Consider the following 25,120-nt stretch of genomic DNA (forward strand, 5'->3'; position numbering starts at 1 on the left):
GGTAAACCCCGATTTTTCCCGACTTGTGAAACAATTGTGCCCATGGAATTGTGGAAGCTGGGAGCTTTACTCGATCCGTTCCAGAAGCGGCTGCTGAGTCAGTCGTTTGATGACTACCGACCTCTCTTTATTTCTGTGATGGACGATGTAGGCTCGCTTCGCGAGGAGTTGAACCGCTACTTGCTGGAAGCAAGCCCCACAAATGAAGGAGTTGAAGTGATGGACTATTGCAACGACGCAACTGGGCGTTACCCAAGGCTAGCAAATGCAGCGTTGTCATTGTTGTGCCTAGCTAATGGCAGCTTTGACGTTGAGCGAACGTTCTCTCAGCTAAGGTACCTGCACAGACCAGACAGGTCTCGTATGGGAACCGTGATGTTGCGCATGCAGATGAATATGTATGTTAATAAGGACGTGTAGAACGTCGATGACCAGCCCTCGTGAGTAAAATGTTTCTTTTCTCAAAACTGACCGTGGCCTCTCACTGCAAGTGATAATTACTTACCAGAGAAACGCCAAATTTTGCAATACTTTCTTGAAAGCAGCCCAAAATATAGCCCTAATTGTTACCCACCGGTTATAGCAAATCGAATAAATTATTAGTTTGCAAATTTAACCCGATAAAACCCGAATTTCGGGGTTTTTCCACGAAAAACCCGATATGTCCCCTATTATCAAGCCGAAAAATAACGCCCGATTTTTACCCCCCGAATTTGGAAAAATATGAACCAGACAACGAATAACCCTATGTATAAGCAATAGAAACCCGGCCAGATTTTCGTTGTTCGTTGCTAAAGGCGTCTGTTAAAAGGGCAAAGAAGGCAAACACGAAAGGTCGTTCACAACTAACCGGAAAAGGTAACGTTGTTTTCAAGCGAGACTCTAGATTCTGCACGCAGTTGGGTAACAAAGCTCACAAAAAAAAATACTTTTTACTGCCAAGAACGTCAGAGATCTCTAGATTTAGATGCGCTTTCAACGTTTATTCCTAAATTGCTCATTTTTTCGGGTATTTGTAAAGTTGTTGTGGCTGAAGCATCGACTGTAAAGATGTGCCTGAAACATCCAAGTGGCTGGAAAAATAAATGTCAGTCGATTTGAGTAATTAGGCCAAATGCGGATATGTGCGCTAGCATGACGTCAATTGTCGGTTGGAGCTACAACCTACTAGGTGGCACCAGGCTACCACCCAATTACCACCCCAACTTTTGCCGTTAAGATACTGTGCAAGCATTATCATTGCAATCACGTTCTCCTCCTAACCACTGCCGCTCATTCCGCTTAGCTGGGTACTCTTAAGAGCGGCGCCGCCTAATTAGCACCCCTTGTTCTCCAATGGTTACCAACGGCTACATATGGGCAAGTTAGTCATCCGGCGTGCATCGATGGGACTTGGGTTGGTTGGGTTTGGTTGCCAACCAGGTTGCTCTTCCTGAGCAGCATCTCACGATTAAATGGGCTACCGCGAGTGAGCAGCCAGCCCCAAAACCTCCGGCTTCGGACAAACTAGCAGACAAAAACACATTGCTCAAATGCGAGGAATAGCCCCTCTACTCAGAAACAAAAAATGTTTCTGACCTGCACTGCTACCTTTAGCGCACATAGCACCAACAAGTCGGTGTAAAAACCAGAAACACAAAGAAAATTCTATACTCCGTTTCATTTCCTTTTCAGAATCATGAGACGAGCTTGTTGCTGCCGATGACGAGCGAAGTTGAGCACTGATAGCCACGGTAAACAACCCGAGGTGATAAGAATTTTTTTGTCCAAACGGGCTAAAATAGAGCAGGAAGTCCGCGTGAGAATGCGAGGAGAAATAAAAGAACTCTAAAATAACGAGACATAAAACAACAGATGCAGCGCTCCCTGAAATGATATGGCGTGCATTCTTCGACTGATTAGTTGACCTTTGGCTTGAAAATTTCCTATCTGTGGCTGGCCGAACTAGACTCAGTTCTCCTAACTCTATGGCCACGTTGCCACGTCAGAGTAAAACGATTTATTAAATTGTAGTAAAACGGCCTTGTCACGACTCATGCTTTCGCTTTGTGCAGTTTAACGCCACAAATTGACTCCTGCTATGAGGGACGCTGTATTGGAGAGGTCCGGATAATTTTGACCACCAGGGGTTCATTAACCTGCCGTGATATCGCTCAGTACTCTAGCTTTTTGTCTCCATCGAAATAAGTCAGCAGCAGCCAGCGGCTTATTAAGTAGTACCAGCTGATCAAACGTCAACCAAATTTTATGCCGTGTGGATAGCTTTATTTAAAGCGATATTTCATTTTATTTTGAAGGGGGGGGGGGGGGGGGCGTATTGGAAAGCTGGAAGGGCTGGCAGCGGAACGGTGGCACAGACTGATCGAGTATCGGCGGCACCAGTACGAAACCAAGAGCGAGCTCGAGCTCTCGACGCGCGCGGCTGCCGGTTGGTTGGTTGGTTGGTATTTTTGCCTCTAATAAAACGCCACATACCCACAACAGGGGAGTGGCCAAGACACAGGCGGTGGTATCGGAGGCCGCACAAATCGCTTCGTCGTCGTCAGTGCTGGCGCACTGTCTTCCTCATTCGACTTTATGTATTTATTTAGTTTGAACAGACATGCAAAGCCTGCTGCAGGGGCAGAGGCTGAAGGCTGCAATGCTTGACTAGGCCTCTGTCCCTCTGCAGTCAAGCGTAGTGCGCGTATAGAAATGGAAATATGCAATACAGGTGGAAGCATATCTAGGGTTTGCTTAAAATGCAAGAGGAAACTGAAACACCACTAGAAACAGCTATAATTTTGAAACACACAACTGTTTAAACACAAGAACATGAGAATAATTAAAGAAGTAGTGCCATGTTGCTGCGGGTGGAAGACTCACTCGAGGCGCGCCGCCGGCGTAGACGTTAGGTCGTAGGCCGCCGCCACGATACGCAAGTGAAGATCGGCCTTGAAATTACCGAAGACACTTTGCAAATTCTAAAGTGTGCTTGGCGAAAGCCTTGTGGTCAACCCACCACCGCTTCCCCGAACCGCTTGGGGCGTGGCGGGATTCCCGCATGTGCGGTTTTTATTTGGTCACTGGGGTCCATATTTTGATTGTAGTGTTTTAGAGCCCAGCTTTTTGGCGCGTGTTTCGAGGCATCGCCGTTCTTCGTTCGGCGTTCGTTGTGTTCATTGGCGTTGGCGTTGAAGTTTTACTCTCAGATTTGATTGTAAAACATTTTATTCGCCGGGAAGAGCTTGGCAAGAGGTCGCGTTAAGTGGTCGAGAGTACATAGCCCTCGACGACTTTGTCAGCCCACTCCACCGCCAAAACTTGCGTTCTGGGGTCAGAGCTAGCCAGCACGGTCTCCCACCGCTCGAGAGAAGGAGCTGTAACTAGATCACCCGGAGGTGGCTCTATTTTGCAGTCCCACAGGATGTGATCGTAGGTAGCACGTTGGCCACAGTGTTTGCAGTTTGGGTTGTAAAGATCTGGATAAATGCGCGCGAGGAGTCATTTTAAAGAAAGGAAGCGCTCATAACTGGCGCCTTGGGTCAGTGTTGTTGTTGTTGTTGTGACTGAGAGAAGGATGAAGAGGAAATTGCACGGGCCTGCTACTGGCTCGAGCCAAGCCACCACCGCTGCCACGTGCAGATAGAGGAGAGTTAAAAGATCAGAGGAAAGAGAAAAAGGAAAGAAAAGACGCGCGTCGCAGCAACAACTGCGTCCGCCGGAGCGGACGCTGCTCAAAAAGAAGCGGCCGAAGCCGCGCTCGCCGAAGCGAGAACAGATACTCCACCACTTCTTGGGTCAGTGGACGCCTAAATCGCGCTTTTGTGTCGTTGTTGCGGCTGCAAGAGCCGTTGCCTAGCAACCGTCGCGGTGGACACCCGAACCGCACCGTCCAGGAAGAGAGGCAGTGGGAGTGAAAGAAGAAAGACAAAGAGGGGCCGTAGTTAAGAAAATGAAAATTGTATTTGAGGAAAGGAAATTACGCAGTAACTGTACCCGTCATCCTTTTGCGGAGGAAGGGAGGAAGTGGGAGTGAAAGAAGGAACAGAAAGAAGACCCGTAGTGAAGAAAATGAATTTGAGGAAAGGAAATTACGGAGGAGGTTGCGCCGCTGAGCGGAGGAGAGGCCACACTTGGCACGATTCCAGCGCAAGGACGGACGCCGCGAGCATGAACGGACGCCGCGAGCATGAGCCATTAAAGGCTTTCGCCTTAAAAGAGGCGTTTTGCATACAGCATTTAAGATACATCGGCGTTTTGAATTCCTTCCAATCGAATTGAATTCTATTCGACTGGCTAACTTAGGCTTCTGAACGAAGTTTTATGCGAAGCATATTACTAGAGCTACACTACAGCCCGTCGAGCGCGGCGGTGGAGCTACCACCGTGACCATGTGACCACGTGACAACATGACGTCACAGCAGAGGAGATGGGCTGCCGGCTCACGCGGTCGGCCGCGGCGGTGGAGGCTCCACATCAGAGGCGCGGCGGCTGACCACGTGACAACATGACGTCACAGCAGAGGAGAGATGGGCTGCCGGCTAGCGCGGTCGGCCGCGGCGGTGGAGGCTCCACATCAGAGGCGCGGCGGCTGACCACGTGACAACATGACGTCACAGCAGAGGAGAGATGGGCTCCCGGCTCGCGCGGTCGGCCGCGGCGGTGGAGGCTCCACATCAGAGGCGCTGCCTGCTGCTGCTGGGGGTACATCAATACAGTCTATAGGGAATGGTGGCGGTGGTGGAATAACTAAGGGTGTTTCCAATGTACTTTCCATGGGTGCCAAGAATGCTGTTGTAGCCGGTGCTGGGGAAGCGGTTGTACTCTCTGCATTGAATTCACCGATGATCCCGTATATAGCTGCCACGGCAATCCTTGCTACACTTCTAGTGATTGTATTAAAATGACCAAGTATTCAACCAACGAAAGCCATGTATTACCAAGCCTAGCCATCAATATGCTTCGCATCTGACTAGGCTTTACCTTAGGTAAGCCTCAGCCATTTTTCTTTTCAACGGCGTCCGCTTCAGTTGAGATCCGCGTCGACATAGCACCGCGAAGACATTAGAGATTTTGCAATGCCTTCCAAGCAAGAACATAGTCACCTCCCCCCTCCCCCACCTCCTCTGACCAATTGCCGTTGCTGTCGCCATTCCTTCACCCCGCCCGCATTTCCCGCAACCGCGCCGTGGAAATGCTTCGTCTCCGTGGCTGTTGATTGCGATATCTGCTGCTCGCTCTATCTGCTGCTCGCTCTTTATTGCGAGCAGCAGACACGCTCATGAACAGCCTTTTGCCTAGCGGCGGCCGGTCGCCACGTTTTACCTTTAGAATGACCTCTGACGTCATGCCAGGGTGAGAGATGGGCTACCAAGTCGAGTCGACATGCAGCGTCTTCCGGTAGCCACGCGTGACATTTAGAATGACCCCAGACCTCATACCATGCCTAGTGACGGCCCAGCGTGACGTCATACCAGGAGCGAGAGACGGGCTACCAACTCGGCTCGTTCGGTAACGGCGGCCGGTAGCCATTCATGACCTGTATACGCGGCCCACTGCGTTCCTACTTTAGACGCGGCGCGCCGCGTTCCTTCCTTAAGAGGACTGCGCTCGCTTTCGCAACCTACCAGGCTTAATGAAAGCTACCCTTAACCAGCTACCAAAAGCTACCCAGGCTTAACCAGAGTTATACGAGCGCAATTCGTAGTGATTGCCGAGGTTTCGGGCTCCTCCTGTGCCCCCACAGTTGTCTTGCCATGCCGCCGGCGGCGGTACCATTCACCAACAGTTGGGGTGGACAGCAGCCTCGTCGGGCGGTAGGGAGCCACTCAATGTCTTTATCCCAGCGTGGGACACAGCGATGCCAGCGAGGGGATCATCCCTTTTTGACTTGACAAGGAGCGCCGACCAGCCGCCTTGTCGGAGGAGACCAAGGGCGGAACAAAGCCACTTCCCCGAACTGAGTAATGAAGGCCGCTAATCCCACTGGTGAAATGTCCGGACAGGTGCTGTGACCTTGGCGGGATATCTCAGCCGTCGGTTTGTTTCCCTGTCATTGAAATGAATATTACTCGCGTAAACGTTAACATTCAAAGAATGAGTGATGGTATAACATCTATATCATTCGCCATTTGTTTTTCAACAACAAAGCGCACAAAATTTTTGTGTAAATAAAATGGTTGGTTTGGCTTATGGGGTTTAACGTCGCAAAGCGACTCAGGCTATGAGAGACGCCGTAGTGAAAGGCTCCGGAAATTTCGACCACCTGGGGTTCTTTAGCGCGCACTGCTATCGCACAGCACACGGGCGCCTCTTGCGTTCATTGAGGCGGCCCTCCTGGCCCAGCGCCAACGCCTCTCCCTATCTTGCGCAGGCCGCTCTATCCTCGAACGACTTCGCATCGCTCCCTTCCGTCCGGCATCCTCGGTGGTCAATCTCCCACCTGCCATCAGGGCCAACATCAAGGCTTTCCCTCTTTTCCGCAACATGCATCCAACTCACCGTCAAGATCGCAGAGAAGCTCGGGCCGCGTCACTCCAGCAGCGATATGCTGGCCGACTGGACGTGCTTTACACAGACGCGGCGGACCATCCTACCCGGACTGGTGCAACAGCGGTTGCCACAGATGAGAACATGACTCTTCATGCCTCCTGCTCCGTACGCACTTCACATATCACTACAGCGGAGGAAGTAGCTATTGCTCTCGCGCTGTCCACTTCTGAAGCTAGAGTAATCATAAGTGACTCACAGCGAGCCATTCTTAATTTTACTCATGGCCGTATTTCAGTCGAAGCGTTTCGCGTACTCGTATCAAATCCTCCTAAACACCTGACCCTACTGATATGGGCTCCAGCCCACATGGGTCTGAAGGGTAATGAGGGAGCACATGAGCTAGCTCGAGGGCTCACTTTCCGAGCAGCTTATCACCCCGCCCCCAGCATGCCCGCCTTGGTCAGGAAGGACACCATAATCACTTCACGCGATCTGCACCAGTACTATCGTCTTTCTCGCCAACTCTATCCAGGTCCGCACCAAGAACTTACAAAGACAAAGGCCATCACATGGCGCCAACTCCAGACGGACACTTTCCCCAATCCCAAAAGATTCCATAATATATTTCCTGAATGGTATATGCCGATGTGTAAACGCTGCAATATCCCAGCAGACCTCCTTCATATGGTCTGGACTTGTCCACGACAACACATGCCAACACACACACAACGTACCTGGGAGGCTCGTGTACGCAGCTCTACCCTAGACGACCAACGAACGCTCATCGGTCTCGCTCTAGAGGCTGCCAGATTCCAAGGAGTCTTGGCCGACCCCTAGATCTGGGCCTTCGGCCCCTTGACTGTTTTAATAAATGTTTACCAACAAACCAACCTCTTGCGTTTCGTCTCCATCGAAACGCAGCTGCCGCGGTCGGATTCGAACCGTGTGCTGTGCGATGTCAGTGCACGTTAAAGGTCCCCAGGTGGTCGAAATTATTCCGGAGACCTCCACTACGCACGTCTTTTTCTCTTTCTTCCTTCACTCCCACCTTCCTGCCATCCCTTACGGCGCGGTTCAGGTGCCCGCCGAGATGTGTGTGTGACAGATACTGCGCCATTTCCTTCCCTCAAAAATCAATTTATTATTATCTTTATTATTTAAATTCTAGAGTCTCATGTGCTGTGTGATGTCAGAATTTAACCTTCATCGAAATTCGGCCGCCGCCGCCGGGATCGAACCCGCATAATTTAGGCCAGCAGCCGAGCACCGTAGCCACTCAGCCACCGCGGCGGCATAAAATAAACAAAACATTGTTTCTATTTTTTTTTCTCACATATCTCACTCATCACCCCACGTACCTATAAACGCGCTTCAGGCGTCCGCTGACCCAGGGTGCCAGTTATGCGCACTTTCTTTCCTTGAAATGATCGGAGAGTAAAACGACAACGCCAATGAACACAATGAAAGCCGACGGCCTATGGCTTCAGCTCCTCGTTTCTGGCACAACGTTGTCAATGACTGCAACTCGCCTCTCTCTCTCATCACCCCACGCACCTATAAGCTCGATTCAGACGTCCTCTGACCCAGGGAGGTAGTGATGCACACTTCCTTTCCTTAAAATGATCGGAGTGTAAAACGTTTTCAACGCGAACGCCAATGAACAGATTAACGCTTCAGCGCCCCGTTTCTGGCACAAAGTTGTCAACGCCTGTAAGCCACATCTCTCACCACGCCACGTAGCTGCGAGCGCGATTCAGGCGTTCGCTGACCCAACGTCGAGCAGGGCTGGGTACCGTATCTAGCCTACTGCATTCTTCAAAACAGCGTCTACACCGGTGACCCCGCGCACCGGCGTATCGTTTGGGCTCCCGCTCACATGGGCCTTGAGGGAAATGAGGCAGCTGACGCCGCCGCCCGCGCGCTCTCTCACCGGACATTCCCCTCCGACCCTGACGATCAGGAACTCGAATTTATTCCAGCTTACACCTTCAAAGACATCGTTTTACTCTATCAATCTGGCCATGGTCTTTATCCCCGCCCGTGTAAAGGTCTGTCAAAGGCGGAGGAGCGGCTTCTGCTCCGCCTGTATACTAATACTTTGCTGTGCCCGGCAGCTCTGAAACACTTCGACCCTTCTTTCTCGGGCAGCTGTCCGCACTGTGCGGAGAAGTCTTCGGACATCTACCACATGGTGTGGGCCTGCCCCTCCAACCCTGCTATCCCCCCTCACCCCTACCCAACCCGGGAAGACTGGGAGACGACCCTGCTCGGCTGCTCTGACCTGCAGGCCCAACGGGCCTTGGTCGCGCGAGCCTGGGCGGCGGCCGATGCCACTGGGGTCCCGAACTAGGGACCTCCACCTAGTATTTGTAAGGGCTGGCCCCCTCTGGGTCAGCTCATCCATAACCTCCTGTATTATACCTGTACATAAATGTTTTCCACCACCACCACCCAAGGAGCTAGTTATGCGCACTTCCTTTCCTTAAAATGATTGGAGTGTAAGCGCACAGCCGCTGTAGTGGTAGTCAATGGTACAGGGGAAATGACCTCCTGCGCTTCAGTGGGAGTGTCGGGGATAGCGGAGGCCGAAGAGATTGCCGTCGCGCTGGCGGTAGCCGAAGGCTATAGAAGAGGCCGCTCCCTGAACATTCTAACGGACTCGAAAGAAACATGCAAGAGTTATACGAAGGGCAACATTAGCGGCATCGCCCTTAGGATCATCGGCGAGGCGGCAGCTTCCGCTGGAAAAACGCCTATACAGCATATCATCTGGGTGCCAGCTCACGCAGGCGTAGCAGGAAACGAAAGGGCGGACAGCCTGGCTCGAGGGCTCACTTACCGAGCAGGCTTATCGGACGCCCCGGAGTTACGGCTACTCACGTGCGAGGGAGGCTACGCAGAGACCCTACAACTTTATAGGGGAACTAGATTGAGGTATCCACCACCACACAGAGCACTGACTAGGGAAGAGGCCGTAGGATGGCGTAGGCTACAGACGAACACTTTTCCTAACCTGTACATATACAGCAAAATGTCACCAACGCAATTCAGATCAGACTGTCCCTGGTGCGGCGGTACACCGACACTCTATCACATTACCTGGGAGTGCGAAAGAAACATAGCATTCCACAATTATCAAACACCGAGTGAGGAGCAATGGGAGAGCTGTCTCTCCAGCAGCGAGCTCGAGGTCCAGAGGGCCTTGGTACAGCACGCTGTTGAAGCGGCACGACTCAGTGGAGCCCTGGACTGAGGGCCCACCCTTGCTCGAAGACTCAAGTCGCCAGCGCCCAAGCAGGACGACCAAGAAGTCTTCATCTCCGCGAATCTCTTGAAAGAGCAATAAAAGTTTTCTCTCTCTCTCTCTCTCAGCGCCCCGTTTCTGGCACAAAGTTGTTAACGCCTGTAAGCCACATCTCTCACCACGCCACGTACCTGTGAGCGCGATTCAGGCGTTCGCTGACCCAAGGAGCCAGTTATGCGCACTTCCTTTCCTTAAAATGATTGGAGTGTAAAACGTTGCCAACGCTAATGAACAAAATAAATGCCGACGGCCTATGGCTTCAGCGCTGCGTTCCTGGCACAACGTTGCCAGTGCCTGCAACGCACCTCTCTCTCTCACCACGCCACATACCAGTAAGCTCGATTCAGGCTTCCGCTGACCCAGGGAGCCATTATGGGCACTTCGTTTCTTAAAAATGGCACAACGGTTTCATTGCGAACACATGCAGCACACATCTGTCACTACCGCCACGTAGCTTAAAGCACGATTGGGGTGTCCACTGTTCCGAGAGGGCACTTATGCGCGTTTGGGGTGTCCACTGTTCCGAGAGGGCACTTATGCGCGATTGGGGTGTCCACTGTTCCGAGAGGGCACTTATGCGCCTTTGCTTTCCAAGCTCGCTCTCCATTGGTTTCGCAGCTTAAAAGCGCGAGTAAGGTGTCCACTGCTCCAGTCCTGCTGCAGTCCGCAGCAGCAGCAGCTGGGTTGTGGGCCACAGACGGAGTTCGTGCAAGACAACGAGAGCCATGCTTAAGCGCTTCGTTGAGATGACTCGATTCTGCAACGCCGCTCTAGGCGACGAGGTGAAAAACGCTGCACACAGTGGACCTACGGCCGGTTCTGCGGACTCCGACTTAGACGCTTTCTGGGGTGGTAGGCGCATCATGATGTCGCAGAGGTGTCCCATGCCCCGCCGTCGCAGCATCCGTGAGCTGATTCGTCTTCGATGGAACTCTTGGCGGCCTGTGGCCCGGAACGCAATCCAGGGTAACGTCCCCGTCGCCGCCGCAGCGTCTTCATCCGCGGCTCGTGACCAGCCAGGGCTTCGAACGGCAGACGAGGTATGGAACAAGCTGTGGCTGCTGTCGATAAGTCTAGGTTAGGCAACTGCTAGTTGTATTTTTAGCTACGTTGTCTGTGCTCGTATGGACGAGAGGCCGGCTCAAAAGGCATTACGAACGCGCTGGAAGTAACAAGTGCACTATGGGCGACACTATGTTCGACAAAACTTCTCCATGCACTGCCGATGCTGTACGCATGTAATGCAGTGAAGCCTGCATTGCTAACCGCAAGAAATTCCTGGTAACACAACCTGCCGTAAGAGTGCAGAACGCGGTAGGATATCCCTCCCGCCTGTCCCAAAATCTCTTACTGAAGGTCATGTGCGATTAATCAGGACACCGTATCTATAGAGCTCGGAAGTCTCTCGTGCTGTTTGAGCGCAAAATTTTCACACGCATCATTCAGATGTACGCTTCTCATTTGTCCCCCTCATTTGGTCATTTGGCCCCGTAAATTCCGTCGCGAAAGAACGCGAAGACAGTTTTCTGTCGACGAATAGCATTTCTGAGCAGAAGTCGTCATAACCGATTGGTCGTAGTCAAAAGGTGGACGCTCATTATCTGCTTCATGCGCCTTTTGTTCACTCATGGAAGTAAATATTTGTTTTTAAGGCGAAAGATTTTAATGCGTCATACAATTTGTGGTAGCAAGTGCGTCCGCGTTTCGTTCTCACTACTTTAAAAAAATTGTGGGGGGGGGGGCACATTGTTGACCTTAAGTGCGTGAGGCGAAAGCCTTAAGCGCAGTGTTGCTGCTTGTGTCACTGATGTGTGGTTAAGATGTTAAGCTTCGCCTCTAAGAGTGGAACGCGACAGCGTCTTGCAACGCTGCCAGGGAGTCCACAGAACGCCGTCGCCCTTTCGACTCACGCCTTGCTCGACGGTAAATTGGTTTTTGAGGAAAGGTTCGCTCGCATATCTCGGTGGACACCAGAACCTCGCCGTAACGGGAAGGTAGGAAGATAGGAGTGAACGAAGAAGTCGTATTTGCTAGACGCGCCTTTGTTCATTCCAAACCATCGAGCTGGCTTGGCGGAGTTAGCGTGCTCGTCTCGCACTCCAGAGACCCTGGTTCGATTCTCCAACTCAAGCAGTTTGCTACTCGGTTTTATTTATTTATGTGGTCTGACTAGAAAAAAGGTTAATTAGGCTAACTGGTTTTTACCATTGTTCTAATGCAATCCATCATGTCCTGTCACTCATCTGCCGTGACGTAACTCTCTAGAAAGTTCGACGCAATATCTATGAAGCGTCTAGCTATTAATAATGGCTAATGATACTTAAGCATGACTTGCACATTTCGTGATAGTAGTTAATATATGGTTAGTGATAAACGTGACCTTAACTAGTACACTGATTAGTGCTAAGGTACAGGCGCAGTGCACAGTCCCACATGCACTTCTTAACTACTACTAATCACCGATTATTCATTAGTTACAATATTATAATCTTGAAATCCCTATATATCATGTTCCGATGTCTTTCGATTGCACCCGATAAAGTATCGATTGGTCCATGCCCATATAAATTATGCATCCAAAACGCGGACACATTTGCTAACACGTCTTGGTCACGAGAGTATGAGGCATTAAAGGTTTAGTTTGGTTTATTGGGGTTTATCGTCCCGAAGCAACTCACGATATGAGGGACGCCGTAGTGAAGGATCCGGAAATTTCGACCACCTGGTGTTCCTTCACGTACACTGAAATCGCATAGCACACGGGCCTCGTGAATTTCGCCTTCATCAAAATTCGGCCGCCGTGGCCGGGATTGAACACGCGTCTTTCGGGTCAGCAGCGGAGCGCCGTAACCACTGAGCCACCGCGGCGGGGAAAGCATTAAAGGCTTTCACCTTAAAAAGCCTGTGTCGAGGCTGGGAATCGAACAAGGGCGTTTGGCATTTGAAGATGTGACGCTACCACTCCGCCATCTAGTGAATGCACGTGTTTCGTAAATAAACGAAATTACGAGGAATTTTAGCGGCTAAAGTGGTGAAAGGCGAAAGCCTTAGTGCTGCATTCTGCTACGCGATTGTTCACTTCACATTCTGTTGGTGCAATAATTAAATGCCAATTAATGACGTTTAATCTTTGCATTTAGGAGTGGAATGCGACAGCGTGTTGTAGCGCTTCCAGGCAGTCCACAGAACGCCACCACCCGTTCGGCGAGAAGACTTGCCATTTGAACGCGACGCTTTTTTGAGGAAAGGAAATTACGCAGTAATTCTCTGTCATCTCGGTGGACACCCGAACCGCACCGTACGGGAAGGAATGCCACCGCCCGTTCGGCGCGATGCCTTGCCCTTTAAAGGCAACGCTTTTTGAGGACAGGAAATTGCGCCGTAATTCTCTGTCATCTCGGTGGACACCTGAACCGGACCGTACAGGAAGGGAGTAACGCCAGCACCCGTTCGGCGCGAAGCTACCGGCACTTGTATGCCGGTCCTGTAGGAGGGCTTAGAGAGTCTGGTTAAATCTCGCACGGTGCCCGCACGCTCTCGGTTCAGCTCCCGGATGTGCGGAATTAAGTGCCCGGATGTTGGCTCTCGGTCTCGGCGTGATGTCACCACACTGCCGACAGCGGGACCTGAAAGCATTTCATGCTTAAAATTGCCGACGATTACGTTACTTCTTAATGCGAATTTTAAGTGAAACACCTCATCTGTTTCAGCTTTTCGATAGATTGCGGCAAAGAATTCGGGCAAGGCATGTATGTACAATTAAAGAAAAATAATTTTTCGCACATACTCCTTCTTCAAGAAACACTCCACTAACAGTTCTTTATTGTCATGAAGGAAGCTTTGTGTATGGAGAAATAGACGAATATATGCTCGGCAAGTTGCACCAATGCCTGGATCTGAAAGACGAGGTCTGTGCAAGTATTTCGCGACGTTGTCACAACTGTGGGAGCCGTTACGAGGGAGAGCAACGGGATGTTCTCCCGCATAAGTGGTCAAAAATTCGCGCTTGTCTTTGTATCTACATTAAAGTCCCCATCCACCCTACTACCCTGGCAGGTGGTAGCGTTTCTGGCACAACGTTGTTAATGCCACAGCATGCAGCGCACATCTGTCACTACCGCCACGAAGCATAAAGCACGATTTAAGGGGCCACTGTTCCAAGATGGCATTTATGCGCCTTCCCTCTGGTTCAGGTGTCCACTGAGATATGTGAGACAGATACTACGCTTTGCGTTTCCTCAAAAACCAATTTACAAATTTTACCCACTGCTTTCGAAGCCCTCGCTCTATTGGTTTCGCAGCTGTGGGGACAGATAATGCGCATTTCCTTTCCTCAAGATTTGTTCCCTGAAGCGTAAACGTCAGCTCGGGCGGTCAACGCCCTTCTTATATAGGCTGGCTCCACGTCTGTCTGTTCTTCGCGCCAAGGCAGGCGTGCACATACACACAGTGTCGACTGTGCAGTCTCCTTCTTCTCGCGCTGGGCGTGCGTCCTCATTGGTCAAAGGCCAGGAGTGGCTTCGAGGAGCATCTGGAACTTTCTGGCGTGACATCGCGCGAGTGAAAAGGTGTAGGGCATCCCTTAGCACAGGCAAGGCTACGCCCTCTCCGTCAACATCGCGTAGAAATTACTTGGAATGTCTAGAACAATCGACAGCAGTGCTCCGGCGCGCCGTGGCGGCAAGCGGTGGGAGAGAGGGCAGCCACACACGCAAGGCTAGTCGCTCTCCAGGGGTTCCTTCTCCCCTTTTTTACCACGCGCTCCGGCGAGAGCCGTCTGCGTGGCGCTGTTTTTATTTTAATTTCTTGCTAAGGAGGGGCCGAGGCTGCGCTTTTACCCTCTGCAGATGGCTGCAAGCTGGTTGCAGAGCGCTGTGAGGCATAGGAGGGGCCGTTTTCTTGAAGCAGTCGACGAAGAAAACTACGGCTTGCCTTATTTCACGTTCATGCCACTTACTTGAACTGTATTCGAAAAATTCTGAATTTATTCAGCTCTTGAAATTAATTTGATCATGCGCTATTTGATTCATTCGACGCGTCAAATGGGAGGATATTCGATTAGTTCTATGCTCTAATGAGTCAGGGCAGAAGATAATTTTAGAAGTTTTAAATGAGCCAGATAAAGTGCCTCGCCCGCACCACTATATTGCGGGTGCTCTGACGAGGCAGTAGAAATTTACGCTTATCGTTTTTCACGCGCGCAGGATCACGGCGCTTTTGGGGTTCGCTCGCCAGGCAAACTGCAGCCCAAACCTGCGGATTAAGGTGGCCCTACTACCAACGACACCTGTCTACGTCGTCACTGCAGTCATCCATCTACGCAGTTGATTCACGTCCAGCACGGCGACTTTTTCCGCTCCACTACCCCAAGGCTGCAGGTCGACAACATAGATCTGCCGTTTTTCCCTCGCTGCGACAATGCACTCGCCTCACACTCATTCTGCGAAATCGAGCCTTATGGAAGACAGGATTTTTATCGTGGCCTCCTGCTATGCCCTCTGCTCAGGCGGAAACAGTATGGGCGAGTTTTATGGAGATTCGGAGCAGCGTTACAACTTCGCTGACGCTGCATTGTTTTTTTTTTCGCTGTGGACGGCTTTTTGGTGTCTTTGCAGTAATGCACACGGCGATGTAAATTTTTTTTAATACGTGATTTGTATATGTAGAGCTTTTCGGCTAGAAATTTCTCTTTCTGCAGCTTGATGTACACGAATAAATTGTGTTGTAGACATGTGCACTGCCCCCTCGACAGATGTGTGTGTGTGTGAATGTTGCAGGTTAAGTGGGCAGCGTTCGGGGGGGTATTCCGCCCACGGGAGCTTCTCGATCTCACAATGCGCTTTCCATGTGAAGCCTGTAACGGTTTCGTTAGCTCTGAAACGCAGATTCGATTTTCTCGTGTTTCGAGAATCGGAAGTTTGCTCTCTATTACAGTCTGAATTCCAATAAAGCTTTCCAAAAGGAGTCGCAACACGAACGTGTAGACATACCTTAACCTGAACGTAAAAATGGATCTTTTAATACGCCCATGCTCACCAGGTTCTTATGCTCAGCAAAATTTTTGTTTTTTCGTCGTCGTTGTTGTTGGCGCCTTTATTTTCTCTTTTATTGTTATTTTTTCTTTTTCTAAACCAAATTCCAGAGTGTCCTTTGTATATCTGCCCCCCCCCCCTCCCTCTACAATGCTTTTGTAAGCCCTGAGGGTAAAACAATTCATTGCAGCATTGCCTCGCGGTCCACCTGCCTGGTATGGAGGTCAGTGGTGCGAACACGTGCGTACCCACAGATGAATTCAGGCGACTGTGTTGTGTGGCTGCCTTCTCGTGGAACCTAGTACGTTAATCTTAAGGACCATCGGTTATCTTGCCTTCGCGTTACATGCCCTAACCAGGCCCACTTCTTCCTGTTGATTTCTGCTAGGATGTCATTAACTCGTGTTTGTAAGGCGGACATATTGGCGGACATTAGGATAAGGTCCTAGCGTTCTAGGTTCTAGCAGCCGCTAGGGACTTAGGGCCTAGTGTTAATTTGTTTAGTCATATGGATTTAGTCATTTACTGATAAGTAATCTTTCTTGAAGAACCTGCTTACCTTTTTTGCTTACGCACCACTGATCAGTTTTTTTGTCCGGTGATATAATAAATCTTAGTTAGGCAAAATCTTGGATTGGTTTTTACCGAACTAGAAAATGGAAATTTTTGCTATAGTAGAAGGTGTAAAACAGACGCTTGGGCGAGTTTGTAACCCATGTTTGCAGACAGCGTGAAAAAGACGGGGACGTGAGAAGAACACAGTGTGTTATTCGTACGTCTTTTTCGCGCTGTCTGCAAGCGTAGAAGTTGAATGTTGCGGTGGACCCAGGCAATGACAATGCGGATGTTGGAGAGCAGCTACCTGGAGCAGAGGAACGGTAGGAATAAATCGACACCTGACCTAGCAGTTTTATTTCTTTTTTCTACCGCTCCCTTCCTGCGGTGAGGATCCGCAGAGAGCGGCTAGAGGCGACCGAGGCATGTACAGTGCAACTCGCCCTCCACCGCTCGTGCAACACATGTGGCGCACCATCGACTCTGGGAACAATGCCATGTGTTTTCGGCTGCCTTTTTGTAGAGAACGCGTGTACGGTGCTCTCATAAACAGGTTCTGCTTTCTGCTTGCCCGTTATATATCCACGCCGCAGAGGGTTGTGGATGAGGTGGTACTTCTTGTCGTCTGTACATAACATTTGTTCAAGATGCAGACACTGCAGGTTACCTTCCATTTTAAGAACTCGTCAACTGTGAAAACCTTGTTGGTAAACAGGCGCAAGCCATGGCACTGTGCCTCGTGCCTGATAAGCACATTGATGCGTTGCAATCCACGCTAAGCTTTACTGAAGCGCTTTATGAAGCTCTGCAGTAAGAGGAGCTACAAGTACAGCCTTTGTCAAAAGTTTGGAGCCCAGGGGGTTCCCGTTTGAGCCACAGTGTGTCGTTCTTAATGGATCTCTAGCGCTCCAAATTTCCTGGACATGAGAAGATTTCTGGTACTCCTTCCTGCAATAGGTATGACTTCCATGAATGCTCCTGGAGTCCCAATATAAAGCTTAGAAATGAACCCCCTCGGCTCTAAACTTCTGACAAAGACTGTACATACGTGGAAAGCTTTCGTTTTGTCTACAGTCGCCTTTCAGGAAGGCTATGCAAGTTATAAACATGTATGCTGTTGACATGACGTATTATCAGCTCTGGCACTCGCCCGTCTGCGACAAGAGCAAGGAGGAAAGATCCATAACGCAATGAGTACAGGTGAGAAGAGCATCATCACTGGAAAGTGAGGGAGGGAGCCATTTTTCCCGTACAAAGTAAAAAAAAGACGTTTTACAGTTCTACATTCCGCAAAATAGGACTGTTTTTAGTTAGCTTCTTTATGGCGAATGGCGGTAAACGAAGCGTTCCCAATCACATTTCATACCCACTGTGCCCTGATGTCCTATTAAGGCGGAAGCCTTTAATGTCTCATCGTTGTAAGCAGCAGTTGTCGACAGAAAATGTCACGCTTTTCAATTGGTGGAAACGGTCGTGACGTCACAGTGCGCGAATTTCAAACGGGGCCAATTGTACTTTGGCTAGTAACCATGCAACCAATTGAAGGGATCGTGTAGTGATGCTCCAAGTAAGTGGGACTGAGCTTAGTTAATTGCTTAATTGCCCGATTAGCCTAATTAGCTTTACTAGTCAGGCCATATAAATAAATAAAACCGAATAAGAAATTGGTCGAGCTCGGGAATCGAACCCCAGTCTTCGGCGTGAGAGACAAGCTTGCTATCCACTCCGAGCTGGCATGGCGGAGTTCCCTTCCATTCCTTCCATTCCCTTCCGGCGAGGTTTAGGTGTCCACCAACAAATGAGAGACAGATACATATCCTTTCCTCAAAAAACCAATTTACCGACGAGCGAGGCGTAGATGATGATGAAAACTTTATTTGTAACAAGGGAGTTTTGGACACGTCGGTCCTTGGGCCCCCGCACGGCCCCACTGCACTCAAACGTTCATGTCCCGGAGGCTCATGACGCTGGCAGCCCGGCCGGTGGCGATGGCTTGCTTGGCCGGCTCCTCGGAGCGCAGTAGGGTCTCCCAAGCCTCCCATGAGGTAAGGTGCTCCAGGCCCCGCGGGGGAGGATCCGCCGGGCAGAGGAAAAGAATATGGTCGAGGGTGGCTTTGGGGTGATGGCAGAGGGTACAGGAAGGGTTCGTGTGGACTGGGTGATATCGCGAGCGTATATAAGGGGAGGGCAAAGTGCGTGTTTGGAGCCGCCTCCAAAGTGTCTGATGGTAATTGTCGAGGGAAGGATGAGGTGGGGGGTAGAGCCGAAGCTCGGCTTTGTAGGCCTGCGTCATTTCACTGAATGAGTGCATGCGCTCCCGCGAGAACCCCAGGTCGGAGGCCGCCGATGCCCGGTTGAGAGAAGCTCGGGCTAAAGCGTTGGCGGTCTCGTTTCCGGGATTCCCGGAGTGGGCAGGCACCCATATCAGCTCCACATGGCGGGGCGGGTGCGCGGCGAGGGAGTCCAGTATGCGAAATGCAGGGACGTGAACTCTCCCGCGAGCAAAATTTAGTATGGCAGTTTTGGAATCTGACAGTATATATCGCGCCTCCGTGCGGATGATGGCCAGGGCAATGGCGGCCTCTTCGGCCTCCTCCGAAGTGGCAGTAGGGGTTATGTGAAGTGTGGCAATGGGTTGGAGGGAGGGGTTCGTGATGGCGACAACCGCGTCCTCGCCCGTGCATGCGGCATCCACCCAAACGGCATACGGTTCCGTGCCATAGTATTTGTGGAGTGCCCGTGCGCGAGCTCTGCGGCGGGGTTCGTGGTAGGTGGGATGCATGTTTTTGGGGGGAGGTTTAATAAATAAATCGCGGTGGATGAGGCGGGGGACCTGGAGCTGTGTGGGATCGGTAACTGGTAGGCGTATACCGAGGGTGTGTAGGATGTGTCTCCCGGTGGTGGTTCTCGCGAGACGTATGTATTGTGTCTGTCGGTGGGCCTCAATAAGCTCCCCTATCGTATTGTGCAGGCCTAGTTGAAGGAGTTTTTCGGTTGAGGTATTTAGGGGTAGGTGTAATGCTGTCTTAAATGCTGTTCGAATCATGGCATCCAGGGTGGAGATTTCCCCGGCCTGGAGTTTCAGGTAGGGGAGCGGGAAGATAAAGCGGCTGAGGACGAAGGCATGAATGAGACGACATAGGTCATGCTCCTTCATGCCCCGGTGGTGTGCAGAAACGCGGCGGATTAGGTGTGATATCGACACAGTTGTCTGCTTGAGTTTCCGTATGGTGAGTGTGTTTTTCCCGTTGTTCTGGATGTGGAGGCCAAGTACCCGGAGAGTGTTTACCTCCGGGATGGGCCGGTTTTCCAGTGTCACGGTGATGGGGGCTGTGGGACAGTTTCGTGTTGTGGGGCGGATTATGAGGAGCTCCGACTTCTCCGGTGAGCAGGAGAGTCCGATACTCCGCGCATGCGTTTGGGTGAGGATAGCCGCGGACTGTAGGGTGTTCTCTATGTCTCCATCACTGCCATGGGTGGTCCATAGCGTGATATCATCGGCATAGAGTGTATGCCGAAGGTGAGGGATGGTTTGTAGCTTGTGGGCAAGGGGAATGAGAGTGACATTGAAGAGGAAAGGGGAGAGGACGGACCCCTGGGGGGTTCCGACCCCACTAAGGGTGTATGGGGGGGAGATGTGGGGACCGAAGTGAATTTCGGCCGTGCGGTTAGTAAGGAATGTTTGAATATAGGTGTACATACGTTCACCTATGTTCAAGGGGGAGAGAGCCGCCATGATCGCTTGATGGTCCAGGCGATCAAAGGCCTTGGAGAGATCCAAGGCTAAGACAGCTTTTGTGTGACCCGGAATGAGGGGGTCGAAAATGTCCTGCGTGAGTTGGAGCATGGCGTCCTGTGCTGACAGATGGGGACGGAAGCCCACCATGCTGTGCGGGTAGAGGTCTTGCTCCGCCATGTGTTGGGTGAGTCGAGCGAGTGCGACGTGTTCGACCCGAATGGGCGATGGCGTTCTATGGACTCCTTGGCAGCGTTGCAAGACGCTGTCGCGTTCCACTCTTAGGGACGAAGCTTAACATCTTAACCACACATCAGTGACCACACTTTAGGTCAAAAAAGTGCCCCCCCCTGAATTTTGTGAGACAGTTACTGCGTAATTTCCTTTACTCAAATACAATTTTCATTTTCTTCATTACGGCTCCTCTTTATCTTCTTTCGCCGCCGCGGTGGCTCAGTGGCTATGGTGCTCGGCTGCTGACCCAAAAGACGCGGGTTCGATCCCGGCCGCGGCGGCTAGAATTTCTTTGGAGGAGAAATTCTAGAGGCCCGTGTACTGTGCGATGTCAGTGCACGTTAAAGAACCCCAGGTGGTCGAAATTTCCGGAGCCCTTCACTACGGCGTCTCTCATAGCCTTAGTCGCTTTGGGACGTTAAACCCCACAAAACCAAACCAAACCTTTATCTTCTTTCACTCCCACTTCCTCCCTTCCTCTACGGTGAGGTTCAGGTGTCCACCGAGATGACAGAGAATTACTGCGCCATTTCCTTTCCTCAAAAAGCGTTGCGTTCAAATGGCAAGGCATCGCGCCGAACGGGTGGTGGCGTTCCTTGGACTCCCTGGCAGCGCTACAACGCGCTCTCGCGTTCCACTCCTAAAGGCGAAGCTTAAGCGTCATTAATTAGCAGTTAATTAGTATTCAGCCATTAATCAGTAATTAATAATTAATTAGTGATTTGTCATCACTTAGTAACTAGTACTCAATTATATGTGACGCCACCAGTGCCACAGAAACAGCGAAGGTGGTGCGGAAAACGCTTCCGCCTCTACCCACTTTAGACAGTCAAAGTGCCCCCTGAATTTTTTGCTCGATTTCAACGCTTCTTGTCGCGCAGATGACGTGTATACAATGGGAGGGCCCCTGAATTTGTCTCCTCAGATTCTATGTGCATAAAACCCAATATTGGTTCTTTGCAACACCGAGTCCGTTTTAGCTCAGCTACATTCCAATCAAGACAATCTCGTAGTCAAACACAAGAACCAATGGCTCCTGGCATCAATGACAGCTGCGCCCATGGTGACGAAAGACGGCTTCCGTAAATAGAGTCCACCTCCCCTCTTTGTTACAGCGACACGCCGTGCATTGAATGTTTTGTATATAATGTAAATAAATGAATTCTACAGCATACCGTTGGGTAGAAACCTGACAAGTTCGAAACTATTAAAAAAACTCCTTGAAACAGAGCCATGATCATAACCGCTTCTTTTATGATCGAAAAAAAGGTTTGTGGTAGAAGCGGCTGGAGGCTCAGAGTAGCCGGCTCCTCAGGGCCCAAAAATATCGGGATGAGAATCGCGTGCTAGTGCGCGATGCTTCCGAAAAAGACAAAATAACGGCGACGTGAAGAGGACGACGACCTGTGGTGTCCCGGGAAGACTAAAAAAGAAATGCTCTTTCCTGACTCGCTGCGTCAAATACGCACCACGACCTGGAGCTAAGAGCGCGTGACATGAAGATCACTCATTCCCTCATCCCTCTTTTCTTCCTGTCGATCGCGCAGTCAGCTTCCTCACGCTCTCTCGCCACCGTCTTAAACCAGGTATATTCCTTTCTTCTCCGGCCACCTCTTCAACGACGAGCCTTTATAATAAGAACAACCTTTTAAGAGGTGCCTTCCTGGGCGGCTCTTAAACAGGACGCCAAGTGCTTCTGGGTTCTTCATGTCATTTTGTTGATGCATCTTTATTGCGGTTTTGTTTCTTGTCGCAGGTTGAAAATTTTGGCCTGCGGCCAATGAAAGATGATATTGAAAGGGGGTTTCTGCACAAAAGGTACCGGGCGTGGTGTTCACGGCAGGCGACACAAAGCGGCGAGCAGAACGGCGGGCAGCGCAGAAGACGGCCAGTCCGACCCAAGCGATCTCGTGCAGCGCGGCGACACTTCGTCTTTTAGCGACGCTTCGTCGTCGTCGGCGCTCTGGCAGCGATCGGCCTAGGCGGTATCAGGCGCGGCCGTCGTGGTTCGCTACAATTGCCCCGGGAACGATTGAGCTTTTGCCCTTTCCAGCGCTCTAGCATCCTAGAGCGCTGGAAGGGGCAAAAGCTCAGTCGTTCCCGGGGCAATTGTAGCGAACCAAAAAAAAAAAAAACCCTTAAAAAGCGGCTCGCCGCGCTGCAAACACAAATTACTGAGCACGCTGAGGAGCTCTGCCGATCAAACTGGGGTCAGATTTGCGACAGTTTGGCTGGCAATCTGTCCTCCAAACGTAGCTGGCAACTCCTCCATCACCTAATTGACCCCACGCAATCCAAAACAGCCACACAACACCACGTCACACGCCTTATACTGAAGACCGGCCTTTCTCCTGACGCACTCATTAATATACTTAGAAACACATATACAACTCCCGGTACCTCAAACCCCCTGCCCCCCTATACAGGCGCCCCGAATGCCAACCTCGACGCAGAGATCACGGAGACAGAAGTCAGAGCGGCCCTCCAGACTCTCCGTTCTAACTCCACCCCAGGAGTTGACCGGATCTCTAATGCCATGCTCCGCAATTTGGACGATCAATCGATCGCCCAGCTCACGGAGTACTTCAACAAATGCTGGCAGTACTTCAACAGATGCTTCCTCACCCAAACGCATGCGCGGAGTATCGGACTCTCCTGCTCACCGGAGAAGTCGGAGCTCCTCATAATCCGCCCCACAACACGAAACTGCCCCACAGCCCCCATCACCGTGACACTGGAAAACCGGCCCATCCCGGAGGTAAACACTCTCCGGGTACTTGGCCTCCACATCCAGAACAACGGGAAAAACACACTCACCATACGGAAACTCAAGCAGACAACTGTGTCGATATCACACCTAATCCGCCGCATTTCTGCACACCACCGGGGAATGAAGGACCATGACCTATGTCGTCTCATTCATGCCTTCGTCCTCAGCCGCTTTATCTTCACGCTCCCCTACCTGAAACTCCAGGCCGGGGAAATCTCCACCCTGGATGCTATGATTCGAACAGCATTTAAGACAGCATTACACCTACCCCTAAATACCTCAACCGAAAAACTCCTTCAACTAGGCCTGCACAATACGATAGGGGAGCTTATTGAGGCCCACCGACAGACACAACACATACGTCTCGCGAGAACCACCACACACGCTCGGTATACGCCTACCAGTTACCGATCCCACACAGCTCCAGGTCCCCCGTCTCATTCACCGCGATTTATTTATTAAACCTCTCCCCAAAAACATGCATCCCACCTACCACGAACCCCGCCGAAGAGCTCGCGCACGGGCACTCCACAAATACTATGGCACGGAACCGTATGCCGTTTGGGTGGATGCCGCATGCACGGGCGAGGACGCGGTTGTCGCCATCACGAACCCCTCCCTCCAACCCATTGCCACCCTTCACATAACCCCTACTGCCACTTCGGAGGAGGCCGAAGAGGCCGCCATTGCCCTGGCCATCACCCGCACGGAGGCCCGATATATACTGTCAGATTCCAAAACTGCCATACTAAATTTTGCTCGCGGGAGAGTTCACGTCCCTGCATTTCGGATACTGGACTCCCTCGCCGCGCACCCGCCCCGCCATATGGAGCTAATATGGGTGCCTGCCCACTCCGGGAATCCCGGAAACGAGGCCGCCAAAGCTTTAGCCCGAGCTTCTCTCAACCGGGCACCGGCGGCCTCCGACCTGGGGTTTTCGCGGGAGCGCATGCACTCATTCACTGAAATGACGCAAGCCTACAAAGCCGAGCGTCGGCTCTACCCCCCTCGTCATCCTTCCCTCGACAATTACAATCAGACACTTTGGAGGCGGCTCCAAACACGCACTTTGCCCTCCCCTTATATACGCTCACGATATCACCCAGTCCACACGAACCCTTCCTGTGCCCTCTGCCACCACCCCAAAGCCACTCTCGACCATATTCTTTTCCTCTGCCCCGTGGATCCTCCCCCGCGGGGCCTGGAGCACCTTACCACTTGGGAGGCTTGGGAGACCCTACTGCGCTCCGAGGACCCGGCCAAGCAAGCCATCGCCACCGGCCGGGCTGCCAGCGTCATGAGCCTCCGGGACATGAACGTTTGAGTGCAGTGGGGCCGTGCGGGGGCCCAAGGACCGACGTGTCCAAAACTCACTTGTTACAAATAAAGTTTTCATCATCATCATCCCCGGGAACGAAGAGGAGTCACCCTGGCGACTTATGGCGAGGGCAAAAGGAGCGGGTCGTAGCAAGTCTTCAGGCGGCTGACGTGGACGGTTTCCCGACCGCGATGGCGCAGGTCCGAAGAGGGGTTGAGCGGCTCCACGACGTAGTTGACTGGCGATGTTTGCTGGACGACGCGTAAGGCCCGTGGTATTCTGTGCGAAATTTAGATGACAATCCGGGTGGTGTGCCGGGAACCCATAGCCAAACTAGGGATTCAACCGGATAAACGTGTTGCCTGCTAACGTTATTGTGGCGATGCTTTTGGCGGCCTTGGGAGTCGGAGGTAAAAGAGCGCGCCAACTGGCGGCAGTCTTCTGCATGCTTTGCGACTTCGGAGAGAGGCGTCCACTCGCAGGCGTCAGCATTATAAGGTAATATGGTGTCCATCGTGGACGACGGCTCACGCCCATGCAGAAGGAAGAAAGGGGTAAAGCCGGTGGTGGACTGCGTGGCGGTGTTGTACGCGTATGTCACGAAAGGGAGGACGGCATCCCAGTTGGTCTGATCTGCTGCGACGTACATCGTGAGCATGTCTCTGAGAGTACGGTTGAAGCGCTCGGTCAGCCCGTT

The 25,120-nt window shown here is 51.5% G+C and overlaps 1 long non-coding RNA gene across 1 annotated transcript; it reads left to right on the forward strand.

Annotated features, from left to right (window-relative positions):
• Positions 1-10,118: 10,118 nt before the first annotated feature.
• On the forward strand, positions 10,119-15,511 carry LOC149336845 (uncharacterized). Its single transcript, XR_016284584.1, has 2 exons — positions 10,119-10,818; positions 14,983-15,511. It is a non-coding gene; the product is annotated as an uncharacterized LOC149336845 (long non-coding RNA).
• The last annotated feature ends 9,609 nt before the right edge of the window (positions 15,512-25,120 follow it).

This window comes from Amblyomma mixtum, chromosome 7 (assembly GCF_055824585.1).
Source record: "Amblyomma mixtum isolate Tamu chromosome 7, ASM5582458v1, whole genome shotgun sequence".
NCBI lineage: Eukaryota > Metazoa > Arthropoda > Arachnida > Ixodida > Ixodidae > Amblyomma > Amblyomma mixtum.